Source organism: Chaetodon trifascialis, chromosome 12 (genome assembly GCF_039877785.1).
Source record: "Chaetodon trifascialis isolate fChaTrf1 chromosome 12, fChaTrf1.hap1, whole genome shotgun sequence".
Classification (NCBI taxonomy): Eukaryota; Metazoa; Chordata; class Actinopteri; order Chaetodontiformes; family Chaetodontidae; genus Chaetodon; species Chaetodon trifascialis.
In genome coordinates this window covers 16,566,147-16,584,219 of record NC_092067.1, presented here as the reverse complement: position 1 = coordinate 16,584,219, position 18,073 = coordinate 16,566,147, and the positions used below count along the sequence as shown (strand labels likewise).

Sequence of the window (18,073 nt, the reverse complement as noted above, 5' to 3'; positions counted from 1 at the left end):
GGGATATATGACATGCAACTGCCTGCAGCAAGCAGACAGTATGCCAGCATAATTAAATATATACAGGCGAATATAAAGATAAGTCCTGCAGCCAAAACCTTACTTGAGTAAAGATACAGAAATATTAGCATCAAGGTTTACTGATCCCACCAGTGCTGCATGTATTAGAATATATTGTCACATTTATGTTAGAGACATTTTCATGATTTAAGGTAGTGCGCATTTTCATTATCTAATAGTTTAATTTTGATTTTCATTTTAAATTATGTCCTGAAAAGTAATTAGGAATAGAGTGAATAAAGTAGGAGAAAAATAGAAATATTCACCAGTCCACACTGCCTAAGTAACTTCACTAGAAGACTTCACTATTTCAGGTTGACATTTGACGAGACTAGCTTCCGGCTAGCAAACGCTTATGCCCTACGGCCATTTTTTATTTTCCGACCGGAAGCGGGGCAGCTTCAGCTGCCGCAGGATTCATCTGTTCAATAGACGATCTTCGATGACGCGTACGCTGGGGTTTACAGGTGTACAGAGCGTCCGGAAGTGACGTCGGACGCTCACAAGACTACACCATCGGATTGGACATCAAATATATGGACCGAGAGATAGAGCGAGAGAGCAGTTTGACATCTCTGAGGGATTCAGCGGAGTTTAACGGTAATATTTCACGTTTTTAAAATGATTTTTATCAAAAGACTCACCGTTAAAGTGAAGTAACGCCCCCACGTTCGTAGAGTTTGATGAGAAACGATTCGGTTTGGTTTTGTGATGAAGCTAAATATGCTGACTGGGGTGGCTGTCAGTGGAGCTCCGGTCTGTATGTATGAACACGACGACGATGGACTGTTAAGCTAAGTGTTTGTACTGTTTGTGAGCCGAGTTTCAGCCACAAACCAACACTTATTGTACCTCAGCGTCAACACAGAAAGACCGCAGCGCTAGTTTTAGCCTCTCCAGCCAGCAGGAGTCACACAGCAGAGGTAAAGTGGGTCCTGCGCACACTCGTATTAAAAGGTTAGAGCTCCTTTTCGCCTTCATTATATAACCGAGTGGACTGAACAGTTCACATCCAGAAAGAGACTCTTCTCTTGTCTGTTGAAGCAGGAGAAGGAGGAAATTATAGGCTGCTCTGCTCCGCTGTTGTAGGAAAGGAGGCTAAATTACAGTAGGTGGTGGAGAAATGTTTGTTTTTCAGTAAGATCTTACTCACTGTACTTTTGTGTAGTGTTTTTGACTACGTGGCTAAAGCAAAGGAGTTAAATCAAGCTCCTGGCTGTGATACTCAGTGGTCTCCACTCTGTAGACTGTCTTTATTGAGCATATCATCGTGGTGTTGTTTGTTAGTTGCACCTGCCTTGAGCTCATGCGGTCTAATAGCACAGACCTGCAATACAAGTTCATTAAGTTTATGGTGTTCACTTTTTGTTTGAACAGTACGGCATCATAGAGATAGGTGTTTCTAATATTTTGTCCACTGATTATACATAGCTGATGGGAGAGTGAATGTAAGACAAGCTGCTCAGCATGATGCAATACAGTCCAACAGCATTGCTGCAACCAGAAATTGGACAAAGTCTCGTTTTTTAGCAAATCACAAGTGAGTCTCAAGTTGAGTCGAGTCCAAGTCCTAAATCCAAGTCCTAAAGCCATGTCCTAAACAAGTCATTATGCACCCTTCAACAAATATAATGCTATTACAAATTCATAAACAGCACAGTGAGAGCATTGGAAAAGAGTGAATTGTAGGCATGAGTGTGACTCTAGTCCACATTTCTGTCCCACACTGCAGCCTCCTAAAGGACCAAAAAGCTGCTTCAACGTCTCTCCCAACACATTTTCACCACAAAACTGAACATTGAAGCTTTTATGCTGCTGATTTATTGCAGGACTGTTGTATCAGAGTGCACCAGCTTTAGCCAGGTGTGCCTGACAAACTGGTGATGTATGATTGGATGTCCAGGCTCAGAGGTGAGGCAAAGTGGCCATCAGTATCAGTGTCCTCTGTCAGCTGTGGGACGGGTAACACATCAGCATGCGCGCTCTGTACGAGCTGTGTCGCTGCTCTCGGCGGCCATCTGACACAAATCAGAGACGATCATTCATCCGTCTTTCATGAACACTTGGTGTCACAACAGCTTTATGGCCCGGCTGCTTTTCTCTTCTGTCCCACATACTTTGACAGTCAGTCAGCGGCGGACAGCGTTCCACGTGTGAGCGGTGGATGCTGTGTGCTGTCATGGCAGCAGCATTGTGTTCCTCCCTCATTGTGCTGAGTGGGACATTTCCAGTAAGTGTCCACGTGTGTCACTAATGGCTTTGCTTCTCTTGTAGCTGCTTCGGTGTCTGTGGTGCAGTTACAGGTCACGCTCAGCGCCAATCAGTCAAATGCAGTCCCCCGCTAACAGCATGTTGACGGCTGCACCTCTCAGGTGTTCTTTGTGTTCTTAACTATGGCACAAAGACACCCAACACCAGGTTTACAGCAAATGTGAGCAGCTACAAATGTGGGCCAGTTTTGCCTTTTGAAGCTGTTTTAATATGTTTGTTATGGACTCTGCCGTCAACAAAGAATGAGCAGATGGTTTTTCATTTCAACATTGGCGAAGGTGTGCCTCTTCGTTTGAACGGAAACTACAACATCCATTTAATTTCCCGAAACATTACAAAGAGGGGTGGAGTCCTGGAACTTCCTGTGCTACTGCTCTTCATTAGCAGCAAATGAGATGTGAAAATCGATTGGCATCGAATGGCAAATATTGCCCAACTTCAGCTTCTCAAATGTAAAGATGTGTCTTATTCATTTAAATTTAATTTGGTTTTTAACTGTTGGCGAGATGCAACGAAACATTTGATGGCTTTTTTTTTTTTTTCCCCCCATTTGAGGACTATTGAGTGGCACGTCGAGCAGAGTGTCAGCAGAGACGTGGTGGTGGGGGGGGGGGGGGGGGGGGGTCCTGATGCTGGCAAACAGACAGGAAGCTGTATTTATGTAATTGACATGTGTAACAACAACAACACTAGCAGCAGCATAGCCTTGCAGCTGGTTTGATCTCTCTAATCCCAGCCCTCAGAGACTCGGCTTGTTTGTTTTCAGTCACATTTATATAGCGGTGCATCCCATCAGTGTGGCGTCCCATCAGGCTTAATGAATAAGCTCATTGCTGTGTTTCATAAGCTGAAACAGCATTGAACATGTAAAGTTTTTATATGCCGTTAGTGGTGTGCTGCCCCTGATGAACATCCATTACAACCGTATATTGAGCTGTGAATCCACTGTTGTCTGATTGAAAATGCATTTTAGAGACTAAACAATTTGCTGATTAGTTGTAAGATGCAAACAATTGTTACTTATAGACATAAAATAAAGCTGTTTGTCTCAAAAACACAAAAATCAAATGATGTGTGTTTCAGGTGTGTGTGTGGTGTTCAGTAATGAATGCCTAGCAGCTGTTGAAAATAGACTTCACATACTGGAGGTTCATGTGCTGAGTGTTCACATCGCGTGCAGCGTGGCCATTGAAGGGCAGTTGAGTGGAAGAAGCCAAACAACAAACGCTGGGCTGAGGGAGGCATGTGAACATGAATGTCTTGGCCCCTTTCCTTCTCTCTCCCCTGCTCCCTCTCCCTTCCTCTCCTCCCCTCTCCTCCCTCAGGCCCTCTCCTCCCTTCCTTCCTTCTGACTGACATTTCTGTAATGACACTGTCTAGGCTCCACAGGCCCTGCCTCCATCCCATCCTTAGCTTACTGTGCGCCACACGCAGGGCCAGCTTGTCGCACCGAGAGCCTGCCCGGCTCTCCTCACATCTACATCAGATATCTAAATGCCAATAACAACTTGGCTTGATTAAGAAAGTATGCATCTTCCATCTTCCGGGCCCCTCTGCTCTGTTGGTTTTCCTGGAGGAAGAGTTGCCAAAGGGTTTTCTGGGCACACTGGCAGACGCCCTGCTGGTCAGCCTGTTTGAGGATTGGGATTCTCTTGAGAAGTGGGTTAAGCCCCACATCTCTTTATATGTGGGCAGGGGTATTACAGTCGTGGCTGTGAGGGGTTTAGATTTAACTCCTTGTTGAACCCCGTAAGGCTTTATGTACTGGAGCCATGACGGGTGAATTTTGGAGAGCAGTCTGCTGGTTATAGGTTAGTTATGAATCCACATATGTGGAAAAATCAGACATTTATCTGCATTGTTTAAAGTTTTAAGTGTGGCCAAACGCCATGATGTGTTTGTGCGTGCTTTGGTTTGTGCCCACATATGCATGCACTGCATTCACGCAACTGCACATGGCTTTAAATGTATTTCTCTCTGGTGATGTGTCTGCTAGCTGAGCTTCTATAATTACCACAGCCTGCAGCGCCTCATGGGGAGCATATTAACACACACGAGTGGAGGAGCACATGCACAAGACATACAGGCTGCTTGCGTTTGTGTGTGTGCGTGGTTGCTTGAATGTGTTTACAATATCTCTGACCTCTGATGTGTGCATCTGTAGAATAACGTATGAGAAGAAAGGGATCCACTGTTACTCGTAGATCATGGTATTTAGTGGTCATTTGAAGATGTCATGTGGGCTCTGGCAACTCAAAATGGGTGTTTTCTGCACTTTTTAGCATCTTGTATACTAAATGCTGAATAAGTTGATCGGAACAAAATAATTTTTAGATTAATCGATACTGAAAGTTGTTTTTCTCACAGCTCTGAACATAATCTAAACATTTGAATGCCTCTGTTTTCAAGTCGTCTGTCCATCCCATTCTCGTGAATGTGATCTCTCAGGAAGCCCTCGAGGGAATTTCTTCAAATTTGGCACAAATGTTCACTTGGGGGCTGCACGGTGGCGAAGCAGGTAGTGCGCGTGCCTCACAGCAAGAAGGTCGCAGGTTCGATTCCCGGGTCGGGCCTTTCTGTGTGAAGTTTGCATGTTCTTCCCGTGCATGCGTGGGTTCTCTCCGGGCACTCTGGCTTCCTCCCACAGACCAAAAACATGCTCATTAGGTTGATTGGTGACTCTAAATTGCCCCTAGGTGTGAGTGTGAGTGTGAATGGTTGTGTGTATGTGCCCTGCGATTGGCTGGCGACCGGTCCAGGGTGTACCCCGCCTCTCGCCCGTTGACAGCCGAGATAAGCTCCGGCCCCCCGCGACCCCAAAAGGGATAAGCGGCATAGAAAATGGATGGATGGATGGATGTTCACTTGGACTCAAAGATAAACTGATTAGATTTTGGTGGTCAAAGGTCAAAGGTCACTGTGACCACACAGAGAACATTTTTGGCCATAACTCAAGGATTTATAGGCTAATTATGATCAAATGTTCTGCAAAAACAGTTATATAGCAGTTATTCAGCACTATAAGAGAGAGATGGGTGCAGTGCCACATGGGGCTAGGGTTAGATGCCTTGCTCAATTGCACCTCTTCGTCTACCAGACCACCTCCATATCAACTAGTCTATGTGCAACTCGATCTGGCCACCCTTCATTCCTGCATTTGATCAGATACTGAATTAGTAACACTAATGTTTGGTGTCCACCTGAATCTGTGCTGATTGTGTAGATCTTCTGTGCTGCTGGGTTGAAGATGTGTGTGAAGCGTCCATATTTTACAATTTGCAGCTTCTTTGCAGCAACATCCATGTTTGAAGCGTTGTAATTCCCCACAAGCTCAATGGTTTTTGGTTGTTGTTGCACCATGCAATGAAGCTTTCCTGTCTTTTGATTTCTTGAAAGTAAGTTCTTTCTGTTTTGGTTATATTTTTAAACCATACAGTTGGTGGTGACAAATGTGGAGTCTGTCAGAAGTTTTAAGGTTATAGCTGCACACATTTTTTCCAATAATCAGGCAGCTGTAAACAGTGAATACTTTATATACAGTGTGTGCTCTGCCCTGCAGTCTCCTCTTGCCTCTGTACTGCTGTAACCTCCCATAATCGTCTAACAGCGCCAAACACCTCCAGCTACACAGTTGTAATCTCGGGCAGACCACAAATGCCTGCCACCCACTGCAGCCCCACACTCCCTCTTATGTCCTGTGTCCAGGGATGTGGAAGGCGGAGGTGAAGTGTATGTGAACACGACATCCCAGCATGTGTTCATTTTCCTCCCACTTCTGTAATTCTCTTTAGTGAAATAATTAGAAGCAAGAAGGCTGGAGAGCCTTCATAACATTTTATGTTATCTAAGACTAGCTGCTGCGTTCTGCATTATAGCTCTGCACGCAATCTCATAAATCACGCTTGGGATTACCAGGTGCATACAGTTGGGGGGGAGGACAGCACAGCACAGTCTGCTGCTCCTCATCTGTTTGCTCCTGCCGTCGACTCTGAACTCACGATAAAGAACGAACCAGGATACATAGATTGTTGTGGTGCGGGCAGAATCCTCCGGGAGCGTTGAACAGTCATTGTTATGTAATTTCCTCTCAGTGCGGATTGGTCAGGCTGTGGGTTGTTGGTGGGCTCACGACGGTAATCTCACAAGCATTATCTGCCTCTCAGAATCAGGGGTTGTTGTGTGCAGACTCTCTCATCCATGGCTGCCTCTGTAAATCCAACCAACCAGCCAGGCCGGCCTGTTTCTATCATCCAGCGTAATACCTAAATCAGCACTTTACCGAATCTTCGGATAGTCTTGAAGGAATGTGAGGGAAAACAGGAAAGACAAACTTCTGCTTTCTATGAACCTTTCATTAGTAATTCCTTTCAATTCAAAATAATAAATGAATAAAAATGTGTGATTTAAAAAGCATCTTAACAACCCCCAAATCATATGAATCCATTAGTCATAAGCTGAGATGCCAGTTAACATTACAGTAGCTTTGCTAAGCCAGTGCTACATTAGCTGCCTTTTAGCAGGGCTGCTTTAGCTGGTATTGCTCACTGTATTTGTATAATAGCTTTTAGCCCTTTTCATTTATTTGGTCTAGCACGCTAAATTAACAAGATGCTGGTTTCTCATAATTGGTATTTGTCAATTACAGGAAATGTCCTGGGGGAAAAAAGTTAGCTGGATTAGCATTGAACTAGGCTAGCTGTGGGTATCCACCAGCTAGCTTTAGCTAGCCTTAACTTGGTATAGTTGTCCTTGCTTTCTAGGTTAGTTGGATTTTTGGCTTGTTTTTATAACTGTATTTTGTAGTTTTGTTACTGCCAATTTTATACATTGCCTTATTTGAAATTGTGTATTTCTATTGTGACATGATACGCAGTTAACCATACGACTGTAAAATACTGCATTTTGGCTTGCAGGGCATAGTACTACTGTATGATTTGAAGATAGAGTATGATGTAGCTGAACAGGTAACAGGAAGAGGTATTTCTTCATTACCAGCTCGCTGTCATAAAAGTGAACGTGGAGTTAGAAATGAGTCTGCGTTTGATTCACTTTACTCTTCATCTCCCTTCTAGAAGTATCTGGCCTGTCTCTGTGCAGATCAGGACAGACTGCTGCTGTGCCAACAATAGACCATGAGCCAATCACCGTGGCCAAGATAGACTTTTATTGATAGTCTAATTGCTTTGCACACTATTTCCAAGTTTATCACATTGATTATCTTAGAGGTTGTCTTAGAGGTTGCACTCTGCAGTCAAACATGGAAGACACCCTGTACTCCAATGTACATTTACTCAAGTGCTGCACTGTACAGTTTTAGATGTGGACCCTCTACCCAAGAGTGCTATTTCCTAAGACTTTCTACTTGTAGTTCACTTTTAACAGGAAAATATTGTATCTGTATTTTCACTACGTTTTTTGCAGATTCAGATTGTTTAACATGTGATAAGGTCTGTAACTCTATAATAATGTCGATACCTGAGTTTCAGTACCAAAACTACTTTGTCACTACTTTACTTTGATCAGTGTAAACATGTTTATGTACAAAACCCTCATTTCACTTGAAAAAAACAAAACAAAACAAAAAACTCACCAAAATTCTCGAAAGTTAAGTTTTATCTTAGCTGAGCAGTTGTGCAAAGACTTTGCTGACATAAAATAGTCCAAAAGTGTGAAAGAAAAAAAAAAAAAAAAAAGTGACCAGACGTTAATTTCCAACTTTCGGCACTTTGTATGGAAACGGATAGCCTGTTTGCTCATAATAACGATAGCTCCGAAATCTCAGCTCTTGTAGAAAACTTTCTTGTTTTAGGTCAACAATGCATTTTTAACAGTATCTTCACAGCTTCAGCCAATTTTCTTATCCTCAACTGAAATGAGCATAAAGAGTCCCAAAATTGGCATCGCATGTATGAGGTTTTCACAGAATATCAATGTTACCAAGAAAAAAAGTTCAAATGAAAGAACAAAATATTTTAGCTAAACACACAGATTGACTCTGTTTTTACATCTAAAGCCAAAACTTTGCTCTGACATGATTAAACTGGTCACATTTACATTCTCAACCACCTGCGTTTGAGAGGTTTTTTGTGGTGATACTGGCAGATTTGATTACTTCTTCCACTGTGCTTTCATCACAACTTCATGGAGCGCAGTGTGACAGCCACAAACCCGAACATGTCAGCATCCTGTAAGACTGAGCAGACGTCCATGGTGGTCTTATTTATTTGTCTGTAATCGTAGATGTGTGTGTGTGGCCCAGCGTGTCTGTACCTGGCTGCTGCATGCGATGGCAGATTGGAAAGGTAAACCACTGTAAGCTGCGATGGTGCTTTTTCTCTTATTAATGCAAGGGACACAGGAGCTGTCAGTGCTGTTGTTCCGCTGCTGGTGAAATAGTAATGAGTGTGTATAACGGAGCTGAGTCAGTGTGGTTTACAGCTCTGTTGCGCTCAGAGGCGAGGCCGGGGCACATGGAGCGCTGGCTGGCTGTACATCATGTCTGCATGGCGGTGATGGAGACAGAACGAGGCGCTTTCGACCACTGCAGGAGTAAAGCCAATTGAGAGACTGAGGTCAGACTTTGGAAATATTTAAAGAAGTGGTCTGGATTTCTTTTTTTCTTTTTTTTTGCCCATCTAAGACATCTAAACCTGCTGCGTAAGGACATCCGTATCTGGTTGTAGCTATTGTTCAGATCAGACAGCCTATTGAAAGAAGCAAAAAAAAAAAGAAAAGGTTTGGATACAGAATTTTTAGGTTATGTTTCAGGGATTTTTTCAGACATCGCTGAATCAGTCGTTTTCCAAAAACACCAAACTGGTGTCTCTGGTTTCAGCATCTTTAATCATAAGATTTGCTTATTGTCTCTGTTTTACATAAGTGCAGATTTTGGAGTGTTTTTCAGACAAGTTTCTGTCACCATCCATTAATGTTGTGTTCTTGACTTCACTTTGCTTGAATTAGATTCTGAGTTGTTTGACAGAAATGTCCTATATGAGCGATGTACTGAAGTTATGTGTTGCATTGTAAGTTTGGCTGCACGCACTTTCTTGTCAAAATAAAATGGTAACATAGTGTTAGCAGGTTTTAAGTCCATCTGATAAAGACAGAGGAATCCGCCTGCCTGTGTTGGTTAGTTATGATTTATTATTTATTTTATGTTGTACTTTGACAAAATCACGATGTCTGTGGCATAACAAGCAGTGGCGTACCACAGAGCATAGCATCGACTCGCCTTGTTGCAAATTAAATGAAGCAAATGTTGGCACAGCATCACCTCAAGTCGTCAGGCGGAGGCTTGTCCATGTAATTCCAGCAAAAGTAAATATGGCAGATGGTCAAGCAGAGGTGCTTTGAGAGTGTTTTTGTTTTCTCATGATCAGAAAAAAACTGCTCTGTAATCTCAGCATTATGAGCTTTGCTCTTTGGTTATTTCTGATCGATAGAAAACAGCCTCTATGTCTCACACACTGTGCTGAATGGCAGTTTCTACGTGAGAAAGCCGTCATTAAGGTAAAAAATTAACTAGCTCAGATTTCAGCTGCCAGGTCTGTCGCCCTCCAAGGTTACTGGAAACTTTTAATTAAAGTTAAACGAAATTAAAATATTTGTAGTAAAATTGAAGGATGGAGGACATACAAAGAGAGAATGACACTCATAGCCATGGCTCAGTATAATTTCAGTGCGTTTTTCATGTTTTATTTTAGATTATACTATTCATGTATTATTTGATAGATAGTCCTCACAAATCAGCACTGCTTTGATGAGTTTAAATGCAATCAATGTTTGTTCAAAGCACCACCGCTGAGTTAGCCTTTTAAAGAATTAACTGCATATTTAAAACACTGGAAAGCCTCTTCAGCACCAGAGTGAGTAGCTAATTTCAATTACAGTACTGGAAATGAAACAACCTGATAAATATGTAATGTTATATCACTGCTAATATTAGAACAGAGAAGCTTTGGTGCACATAACCGGGTCATGATTTTGTGATGAGACAGGTAAACATTTGTTGTCTTCATAGTACTTTCTACGCTTTTAATTTTTTCCCAATCCTCGTTCAGCGTTGTGGTTTCACAGAAGCACATCCTTTGGCCACGTCTCATAAAAATTGTGTTGTCACAGCTGAATTTATTGTAGCATTTCATTTCTATTAAAAATGCTTGGTTGGGGCGTGTTTCTGGCTTGTTTTCGTAATACATTGCGGCTGTTGCCTGTTTCCACATGAGCTCACCGGCTTATGATCTGCTGACCTTTGGAATTTCGGCTATAGAGCAGAGCTAGATGTTCCCGCTAAGCAAACAGCTCAGGTATTTGAATTCCATGCTTCTATGGCTATCCAATGCCTCTCTTTCTTTGCCAATAATTAACTAGAGCTGAATATTTGGGAATCCCCATGCTGCATGCAGTGTGCATGTTTGCAGGAGTGTGTCTGCAGCAACATGGCAAGAATAACAATTTCGGGTTTGCACTCGCTCTTTTTCTCTTGAAGGCCAGAAGAGTGCTTGACAATGTGTTGATTTTGGACTTTGCATCACAAAGGTGTAGTTTGAGCAAATCATCTAACACACTCACCATCAATGTCAGTCCCGTTAGAGCCAGCATCCTCGGCCATCTGCACCGTGACTCATTTGACTGTCATTTCACGCCATTTATAGGCTGTGTTTGGACGGCTCCCCCCTCAGCCTCGCCTCCGGGATACCAGACCTCCTCCTCTGGCAGTGTCCCCCCTGCTGGGTGTGGCTTGAGGATGGAGATTGGACAATGCTGCTCCCATCATCCCAACCCCCCACCCTCCATGCATCATTACTTTCCTACTACACCACCCCCTCAAATCAAAATCTTCCCCAGAGGTCTGGGCCTGTAACGAGAGGATGGGGTGGAGCATCTGTTCTTGGAGCCTTTCCTTTCACCCGCAGGACCTCCCACCCAATCAGTCTCTTTTGATATACCCCCTCTGGTCGTAGTCAGTCTCAATCTCTTCCATTACCACTCACAAACACACACACATACACTACAGACAGACAGCCTCCCTCTATCTGTTGCACCCCCCCTCTTCTCTCCAGTCTTTTGATCATCTTGTGACTCAACCATTCAGTGAGTTTCTTAATGTCACCCTGAAAATGTTGCAGATGGCACTACCCTTGTTGTGCATTATAAACTCATTGCATCATCTTCATTCATGCCAGTCCTCGGTCTGTACAAAGTCTAACGTATCACTCACCTTATCTTCATCCCTGCTCTCTGTGTGCGTGTATGCAGGTGAGAAGCAAGGCGGAGCTGAACCTGGAGCCCAGACTGAACTCAGCAAAACCTGTGAGATGCTCAGAAACCTCCCGACAGGTCAGTATGTGCACACATGTGCATACGAAAGCATGCGCACAAATGTGCTGAGAGGCTGAATGAAGCGGTTTTACTTCAGCACATTCAGGGGAAGTGTGAGAGTCGTTAAATGACCTTTTGGGGAGAGTAAAGAGTGGTTCATCTGACATTCTGACTCTGACCTTTTGATTTTTCTCCGACCGTCGTTGCCCTTCAGCCCTGAAGCTTGAACTTTCTCATTCCCCCTGAGGATGGACTCATGTCATGCGGTTTGATTTGATATTTGAGTGCTCTACATCAGGAGAAACTTGAGGAAAAATAGTCAGATTCAGCTGATAATAGTCATGTATGAACATGGAGAACACACAGACTCTCTTTGGCAGATAAAAGAAAAAAGCAGAGATGTGCAGAGCATTTACACCCTGTGGTGAAAATATAGGTGATTCAACATAATTTGATGACAACAATCACTTGTAAAAAGTTTATTCAGCTGCAGGAGCAGGTTTGATCTGTGTGCATGTGCGCTGGTATGTGTTTGTAGTGTGTGTGGAGCTGGATGTGACCTCAGTTAACTCACACTTTTAATAAGAAGGCCTTGGGTTACATAGTTCTATGTGGGAGTTGCCACTATTGGCTTTATTAGTAGGTGATGAATCATTTACTAATACTTAAGAGATATTTTTTCAATGTGAACATATTTTTATTTCCACGTTTCATCCTAGAAAAAGACACATAGGCGCTAAAGGGAGCTTGTTGTTCTAATTAATGATTTATAGCTGATTTCTAAACAGCCTTAGTAACTGTTTGGTAAAGCCATCAGAAAAAAAACTGTTTCACCAGATTTGACATTAGGGTCATTGAGGACTCTTCACTCTGTGGTGCCTCACTTGACTTCAAAGCAAGATCGTCCTTAGTGTGGCTATTGTACAGTGTTTAGAGTAAAAGGAGGCTTTTGTGTTTAGAGCTAAGAACGATGAGTCGAGTATCTAAAGAGTAGGCTGGTAGCCAGAGGATTTGCTGCTTTTCTCTGTCATATGATAGTAAACTGAATATGTTCAAGTTTAAACTGTTGGTTGGAGAAAACAAAAGGTGTCAAGCCAGGAGATTTGGCTTCGGGAAAATGTAGCAGGCATTTATCGTGTAATTTTCTCATATTGTACACACACAAATGTCAGAAATGGGTAGTTCCTGCAGGAATACAGGAAACAGTGTGCCATCACATGTGGGCTGTTGATACAACTGGCATCGGGAGAGCTGATTACTGATTTGGCACAAAGGGATTTTCTCTTGTGCAGAAACGGTCTGCCCTACTTACAGAGACACCACCGCAGCCTAACCTGCTGTTCCCAGCTGGTTCTGCTTTGAAATACACCCCCCTCCCCTCATCTGTCTCTCCTCCTCCCATCTCCTCTTCATCTCTCTGTGCTCCTCCTCTCTGAGTCTGTGCAGAAGGCTCCACCTCTCCCGCACCCCCCACCTCCTCCTCCTCTGCTCTTTGAGCCGCGTCCTCTCTGCGTCAGACAGCTCCATTCATGAAAAGTGTGACGTGAGCAGGTCTTCAGCAACCCGGTGATGCTGCCGGCCACCCACTCACAGCCCAGGTGCTGCAGGAGTTAGAGGAATGTCTGTCATCCTCCTGCCTCTGTCTCCCTCTTTCCCTGCTTTTCATGTTGTTTTTCTCCAATCCTGACCGTCAGATCAGTCTTTCTCCCCTGGCTTTTTTTCTTTTTTCGTCCATCCCTGCCTCAGAGCTGAGAGCGGACCATGAATCTGAGCTCTGTCTGCTGTGAGTATTCTGCTGATGCTGTGTCTTTGCCTTACATTTGAGCAGAAGCTGGTGGGATGTGGCGGTACCTCTCCTGCTTGTGCATTTGTTTGCGTTTGCTTTGAATGTACGTATGTGCGTGTCTGCAAGGAGACATTCAAATGAGTGTCTGTGTGTGCTGTTTGTATGTGGATCAGCTGTCAGTGTTTGCTCAGAGGCAGTGCTGCAGGAGTGTGTCGAGCGGTCGTGCGTCGGTGCGTGCAGGAGCTATTTTCGGCTCAGCCGTGATGCTGCTGCTGCTGCTGCTGCTGCTGCTTTTTGATGCAGCACTTCTCCGTGCCCTTTGAAGGACAGGTTGAGATGTAGGTAAAGGTATAGACCAGCAGAACCTCCCCTCCACCTCCTGATGTAGCAGCCAAATGATACTCTGAGGCATTATAATGCTGGTTGGTCAGAGACGACTTTTCCGGGGCACACGTGTATCACGCACAGCCACGGTTATTTCAGTATGTGTGCATACACAAATCACATTCACTTCTCCTTTTCTAGTATTTCATTTTGGCTTACTTAACTCTCTTTGTCTGTGTTCACCATCTTTGACGTTTCTCCCACACTTTGCAACTTCATCCATCTCTTTATTCACTGGGATTGGCAGCCAGAAAGCTCTGTGTGTGCCCACCTCTGTCCTTTGCTACTAAGCATGTTTATGTAACTGCACTGGATGAGTAGCCGGCAGCCGGGCTTTAGAGGAGAGGAGGAGGAGGAGGAGGAGGAGGAGGAGGAGGAGGAGGAGGAGGAGGAGGGGAGAACTCCGTCCATCCACCCATTCTCCACAGAGCATTTAAAATAATGGCTGCATATTCATATCCATGAGGAGTTTGCCATTTATTGTTATGTATTTTTCTAGAGTGTCTCACTTCAGCTGTTTGGGGGTCAGGATTTAATATTAGCACATAGCTGGGGTGCATGTTGTGTTTTAAGGGCATGCAGGAATAGTATGAACCCAGGGCCTGATAGACGCACTAATGTGTATTGATTTCTTGGCTTTCTGCTGTCCGTCTTTATAGGAAGAAGGAAGGACATGTAGCACAACACCCATTTCCTCTTGTTAAAATGACATGCCCCATTTTTTTTTCCTCTGTTGCCTTGTGTATTTTCATATTGCGGCCGTTAAAATGGTGTCAGTCACAGCCAGTCTCCTGCAATATGCGTATTTGTCTGTTGTGTCACTTTTTGTGTGTGTGTCTTTCTCCTCGGCCCTTGTTGTTGGCGGGCCAGGCAGGCCGTCCCTATTAAAAGAGCACAAGGGGGATTGTTGTGGCAGCAGCTGCTCTGGTGTGCAGTGTTGAGTGTGTTTGTCTGTGTGCGTGTGTGTGCTGTCTCCTGGCCGTGCAGGGCAGACAGGCCCAGTTCACATGGAGCCGGCTCCTCTTGTGTCCTTTGTTGTCGCTCTGGGAGTCTTTCCCATTGGAGCGTGGTCGGTACAGTATCATGCCGCAAGCAGCCACAGCAGCAGAGGGGAGCAGTTTCTCCTTCTTGCCCGTCTCTCATTCATTTTTCTCTAAGCTCACGCTTTTCTCTTTCCAGATGCAAAATGTTCCTCCCCATCTCCCTCATTCATAACCCTCCATATCCTTTTCTGTCTCCTGAAGCTGCCTCTCGTCCTCCACTTTTCACTGGGCTGCTCTTTCCCTCCACTGTCTCCTTGGCCCCTCCGTCCCTTTCTGTCTGTTTGCATTCATCATCCATCCGGATGGATCTGGTTAGCATTCATAAATAGAACTCTGTAAAGCTTTACCGTTAAGCATCGCTGTGGACAAAGCGTTTGCTCGACTGAAAGGGCCGATATTGAAGCTTTTCAGGGCAGAGTGTGCGTTATAGTTGCAGATTTTTCCGAGGCTGTGTGTCCTGGTTGCAGTGCTGGCTGCAGCCTCAATGAGAGGCTGGGAGAATGAAGCTGGAGGGAGAGTGTGTGACGTGTCGATGGCGCACACTCTTTTCTTCAGTTATTTATTTTCTCCGATTCTGGCTGGTACTGGCTGAGGCTATTTGAGGCGCACAAGTTATGTGTGTGTGTGCGTGGAGTGCTAATTATTCACAGGCATGTCAACCCTGTGTTTTGATTTTAGCATCTTCCTCCAGATCGTGTCGGTCAGCTGGGTTCCGCAAGTATGAATGTGGATTGTCTAACCACACAGTGAGACTTTGATGTTTTGGACTTCAGAAGAAGAGGCCGAGGTGTAACTGTTTTGTTTTTACGCTCTTTCATCCTCATATCAGTCAACTCTCTCAGGCGGTTTCATTCATCCACCTGACCGCCCTCCTCCTCCTCCTCCTCCTCCTCCTCCTCCTCCTCCTCCTCCTCCTCCTCCTCTCTGTGAGAAATCCAGCCTTCACAACAAATCAGGCATATTCCAGATGATCCCACCTGGCACTTTCCCTTTGGCAGCAGCTTTGACCTTGTTCCTATTTGCCCAGCAACACCAGTCAAACTCTGAGCAGGCAGGTAGGCAGGAGGGCAGGGATTATTGTTCTGTGGCCTGCTTTCCCCTCCAGCCACCACCAGGTATTTAAGTCAGCCCAGGTGAGTCACCAGAGGGAATCAGAACATGAAGAAAAGGGGATTATAGGGAAATGTCAGCCATGTGACGGCAGATGCCTGAACGCTGTGCCAGAATTTGTTTATTCTCCCCTCCACCGCTGGGCCCGCACCAGCAGATTATTACTTTCACCCACCTACAGCAGGCTGTCCAATCCCTTCTGGCAGGACTCGTGGCCATGGTAGGGAGGGAAAGCTGATTTAGACATCGGCCCACATCCCAACAATCAAATCAGGACTTGGGCGACTCTGTTGGCAGAGTCACATTTCCGAGGTCTCTGGATTTGATATTCTTATTGCTGAATACCATTTTGTCTGCCTCAATGACCAGAAAGAGATCTATGAGCTATGCGTTTCCAGATTTTACAACAGGGGACGCTGTGTGAAACAGAGATTAAAGCAAACTCTGTTTATGATTTTTACAGTTTTGCAAAGTGTTCCTGAGCCCATATAGTAATATCCTTTATACGATCATGTGTTCACAAAAAAGTGGTCTTGTATAACATTTTTTACTCACATGATGAACACTGACTGTGAAAGTCCATAGTCTGCACTGACTTGGGAAACAAGTACAGATACCAGAGTTCAGCTGTTCAACTGTGACCCAGAATAACAGACTGTGTAGTTCAGAGCATAGAGACTTTTTAGCTACAGATGATAGCAGACTCTTGTGTCTTTGCGGACAGTTTTGTTTTTACACTCTAAACTTTCTCTTTTATTGGTCACTGGACATGAGTACTGCTCTCACCATTCATTTTTGTTCAAAGAGAGGACGTCGGGGGGATAGAAACAGTGTAGAGCAGGTATTTACCTTTTCCTTCCAGCAATGTGCTCTCCAGGATAGGAAGATGTGGACAGTATGTGTGAAAAGGTTTGAAACTGACTTGCTGTGTTGCAGTCATATATCTGTATGCCGTAGCTGCCTAATGATTCGAAAATCAGATTTTTCTTAAATGTCTAGACAGATGTTGAGTATTATGAGGCTGAAATTTGTAACCATCTAATTTTTAGGTAAATAGCTATGGCATGAAGACCATTTCTCTGCTTTCCCTGTGTGACAGCCTTAGTGGATACAAAAGCAACCTCCAGGCTTTTTGGCCTCTCCAAACCTGAGTGTCAGATGAGAATGAGTGTGACTGGTAGCAGAAGGTCAGGATGGATGCTGTGTTGACATGGTAACGTGTGAATGACGAGGTAGGATAGGGGCTAAATTGGTTCTTTGTTGGTGGCGCAGCTGTCACCTAAAGGGAGGTTCCCCCTATGGGGCCCAGCAGGGCTTCCCTTAATGAGGAGCAGAGTGATGGAGACACAGCTGACACTGCTGCTACTGTGTGATGCTGCTGCATGACTGTGAGCATGACTGCAGCGAGTGCTTCCTGTGTATGTTGCAGGTCTGTCTGTTGATATGTGGTGAAAGGTCCAGCTGCTTTTGTGAGGCTACAGCACGATGAAACACAATCTAAACAACCTCAGCAGCATTTGCTGAGTGCCACAGAATAACTCCCTTCCCCAGTGGATTGCTGGGAGTAGTGGGATTATTGGATCCTGCCAGACACGCCCCGGACATGTGTGTATGTGTGTGTGCAAGTGTGTTCTCTGAACCTGATCCCCATGCACCACCAGCTGCTGTGCACACACACACAGACACCCGCATACTCATATAAAATAACAGTAACTATACCAGTGAGGCCTCTGTTCGTATACTAAAGCTATGCTTATCGTGGTGTATTGTGCTATTGACCATTGACATTACGTTGCCTTCAGAGAGGCAAGAAGTGAAAGAAAGTGTGTAGAGGATACACAGAGGGGGAGGGCTGAATAAGGTCTGTGTTTGTACAAGCTTGTTTCTAGAGGCCTGTAGAGGGATTAAAGGATCAGCCCCTGATAATTTCTCTCTCTCCCTCTGTCTCTCTCCCTCTCTCCATCGCTTGCTCTGTCCCTTTCTTCATGTATCCATTCTGCATAGCATATGTATTGTTTTCTTCTCTACTTCATGCAAGCATGTAATCAGTTTTTTTTCCCAACATCAGAGGGAGGGTCAGTGTCTTCTGTCCAGT

At 44.5% G+C, this 18,073-nt stretch overlaps 2 protein-coding genes across 3 annotated transcripts in view; both read left to right on the top strand.

Annotated features, from left to right (window-relative positions):
- sacs2 (sacsin molecular chaperone 2) overlaps positions 1-18,073 on the top strand; it is a 199,074-nt gene that overhangs the window by 169,998 nt on the left and 11,003 nt on the right. The window lies entirely within an intron of this gene.
- map3k13 (mitogen-activated protein kinase kinase kinase 13) overlaps positions 566-18,073 on the top strand; it is a 31,283-nt gene continuing 13,775 nt past the window's right edge. The window contains exons 1-2 of one of the 2 annotated variants that reach the window (XM_070975393.1): positions 566-660; positions 11,593-11,673. The gene's annotated coding sequence lies outside the window, so the exon portion shown is untranslated. Of the gene's footprint in view, positions 661-11,592; positions 11,674-13,198; positions 13,439-18,073 lie in introns of those variants that run through there. The other variant, XM_070975394.1, reaches the window with a different exon arrangement.